We start from the raw sequence: 3,801 nt of genomic DNA, 5'->3' as shown, positions 1-3,801 counted from the left end.
TATTGATATATTCCATTACGAGGAGCCATATGTTGCTTTTCCAACAGGACTGAAGAAATTACATTTAAAATGAACACAGTACTTGGTTTGAAAATTAAATGTGTTGCGTCCTTTCTTAATTTCACCACAAGGTGTCGCTGCTGTGTTGGAAATGTTACACTATTCAAAACAACTTTGTAGGGGTGTTTGCTGCGGGTGCTTTTAGGTATGCATAGTGTCATTTTCATATGTAATAAGACAATGTAACTTATGAGGCACATTTTGGGTCAAAATACCACTTTTAATCATGTCCCACACCTGTGATTTCAAACTTCACGCGCGCCCCCGATCAGATCCTGCGTTGTTGTTGATTTTCTGAGTGTGAATAAGTTACACATCCTCTACACAGAACACACGTCTGCACATTTTAAAACACAGTTACTGTTTATTTGCTGAATTTAACATATTTAAAAAAAAATAAACAAATAAAACAGCCTGTGAAAAAGTGATGATGCATTTTTAATGTGTTTTTTAATGTGCTAAACTCAGAAAATTAGCAGAAAAATGCCACATTTAGGTTTATTCCACATAGAGGAGATGCATTGACTTATTTTCACTTTAAAAATCAACACAATGTGTGATTTGTGTATGACTGTGTGTACAGTATAGAAGAAAAAGAGTGAGAGTTGTTGTTTCTCTGCTGTCTGCATTCTCGTGATTGGTAAATGAGCGCAGTTCACCAGCTGGCACAGACTTGCTCTTTATATTAAACATAGTCAACTTGAAAATTACTATTTATCTGCTGAGGAAATGTTTCTGAAGGGATGGATATACATGCTTTTTTGAATACTGTATATACAAACATCAAAGGCCTAAATAAAGAGAAGAACATCACAGCTGAGGCCTAAAGGCTGAGTTCATGTCTAAGTCAATGGGGAAAAGTAAAGCTTATCTATTTCCTAATAGCAGATTTATTTCCCCATAGCTGAGTCCTGGAATTTTGCATAAAGCATTGCATCTTTATACTGTACAATACAAAAACAGAGACGTTTCATTTATTCAGTTTCCAGACAAAAGTGTTGATGTTGTAGTAAGTCTCCTGAAAGTAATGGAAGCTCTAATTAGGAATGGACACACTACACACTGGCACAATTTTATTTGCCACTTTCCATGAATAGAGTTTAATTTATTTCCCATTAATAAGTTCCATTTATGTCCAACCTTTTTAAAGCATTAAAGTGACTGTTGTTTTTATTTCTGTGAAAAATGAAGGGATCTGTGCTTTAATTTAAAACTGAATAATTAAAATTAGAATTTAATAACCAAATTATCCCACCTTTAATATGGTGATTTTTGTCCCACCTCACTGAAATTGAACTTTCTATCAAATACATTCATTAGAATCTTCCAGTAAGACCATAATTAACGATGTTATTTGGTTCATTTCCTACCAATTTAATGTTAAAAGAATGTTTCCCTATTCATTTATATCATTTGACCAAAAAAAATCATTACAGCCTGTGTCTCACATTTTATGTGAAACCATGTGATCCAAACCTGTTCCCCTCGTTAAAAACAGAACTCTCCATTTATTATGACAGATACAGGAATTTGCCTCATCTTGTTTTGTGCAGAGTGACTATCAGACACGCCAGTGTTGTTATTCTGTTTTCTCAATTTACACACAAAAAAAAATGATTTGGCTCGATTATTCAACCCTGTTAACAAAAACTATTGATACAAAAATGTATGATTATGTTAAAGAGAAGATATGTTTATATTTTTTTATTCATGTAAATTACACTGTATTAGTAGTTAGCATGCAGTATGTGCGCGCTGACAAGCCAACCGCTCCTGATTGCTAGATTATTTCAGGCTAAATTCGCAACCTTGTTATCTATGTTTTAACCTTCAGTGATAAAATGAAATTAATAAGGATTTTAATGAAAACATTTTGATTAAAACAATTTTTCAACGTTTGCTTCCGCTTTATGTTGCATACTTTATATGATGAAAAAACGTTTATGCACATCATGGCTCAAAAGTGACCCGACTGAGTTTTTACCGACTGAGGATTCAGTGTATTCCTCTATTTAAGCAGTAGAACACAGAGGGAGTGTGTTATCATGAAATAACATCACGGCTGTGATGATCTACGGCGACCAAATCACAGCCGTGATGTTATTTCATGATAACACACTCCCTCTGTGTTCTGTTGCTTTAATACCACTGTTAAATAAATACAGTAATAAATTAATAAACTGGGCCGTGAACGCGGCGTTTAATATGTTTTAATGTTCGCAGTTCCTTCACCAAATTATAGTTCCTTAACGAGCAGCTTGTTGCTACGTCAGAGTAACGAGCTCCGCCCACTCACTGCACAGCCGGCAGTTCGTTCTCCAGCTCCTTACGCTAAGGCCCAGTCCCATTTCTTCTTTTTACCCCTACCCCTTGTTTTCGAGTGTCACTCTAACCCCTTTGAACTGAGTTACAAGGGGTAGTAGTTGAAATCTATGCCCTATGAAATGGGACCCTCAAATTAAAAAACAAAAAACAAAACACTGCTTCATTAACATACACACTAGTGAAGACACACACTAGGGGGCAGTGAGCACACTTGCCCGGTGCGGTGGGCAGCCCTATCCACGGTGCCCGGGAAGCCGTTGGGGGTTAGGTGCCTTGCTCAGGGACTCCTCAGTCATGTACTGTCGGCTCAGGGGATCGAAGCAGCAACCTTCTGGTCACAAGGCTGGTGCCCTAACCTCCAGACCACGACTGCCCAAAAAAAGTCATTATTTTGACAAAATCAGTCACAGTTTAAAGGAGAATCAAAGTAAGATAAAACCCCTTTTTCCTAACTGGCAGACACAAAAAGTTAATGAGCCAAATGGGGATCATATTGTGCTGCTCATGCGTTAACTAAAAAGTTGGGCCTGTGTTCATTTGCGTGGAAGTTGTTAGTAGATAAATCATTAAATTGACCCCTACCAGCACATTGTGTCAGTAGGCTGTCAGTAGCGCTTCTTTCAGTGCCTCTTTCAGTAAATCTGCTCCAAAGTAGAGTAGACTATGAAGGTCAGTCTTGTTTAGTCAAAGATTAGAGGTAATAACAATCAGTAGTCCATAACTAATGACTAAAACAGCGCAACACATAGTTTCACATTGTGTGTTAGTGTGTGTTGCGCTGGTGCGAGTGGATCAGACACAGCTGTGCCGCTGGAGTTTTGAACACTGTGGCCACTCACTGTCCACTCTATTAGACACTCCTACCTTGTCAGTCCACCTTGTAGATGTAAAGTCAGAGACGATAGCTCATCTGCTGCTGCACAGTTTGTGTTGGTCATCCTCTAGTCCTTCATCAGTGGTCACAGGACGCTGCCCACAGGACGCTGTTGGCTGGATATTTTTGGTTCTTAGTCCAGCAGCAACACTGAGGTGTTTAAAAACTCCAGCAGCACTGCTGTGTCTGATCCACTCAGACCAGCGCAACACACCCTAACACATCACCACCACGTCAGTGTTACTGCAGTGCTGAGAATGACCCACCACCCAAAAAGTACCTGCTCTGTGAGGGTCCATGGAGGTCCTGACCACTGAAGAACAGGGTAATAGAGTATGCAGAGGAATAGATGGACTACAGTTTGTAGAGCTGATAAAGTGGACAATGTAATGTTATGACTGGCCAGTGTCTGTAGCATCGAAGAAAAACAGTGAGAGTTGTTGTTTCTCTGCGCCGCCGCTAGAGGCGCCGCCTGCTTTAACGCCGCGAGGCTTCTCGTGATTGGTAAAGGAGCGCGGTGCGCGGCCTGGCGCGGACTTGCA

This window comes from Colossoma macropomum, unplaced genomic scaffold (assembly GCF_904425465.1).
Source record: "Colossoma macropomum unplaced genomic scaffold, Colossoma_macropomum, whole genome shotgun sequence".
NCBI classification, from domain to species: Eukaryota; Metazoa; Chordata; class Actinopteri; order Characiformes; family Serrasalmidae; genus Colossoma; species Colossoma macropomum.
The sequence above is the reverse complement of the archived record's forward strand: the minus strand, read 5'-3'. Positions refer to the sequence as shown.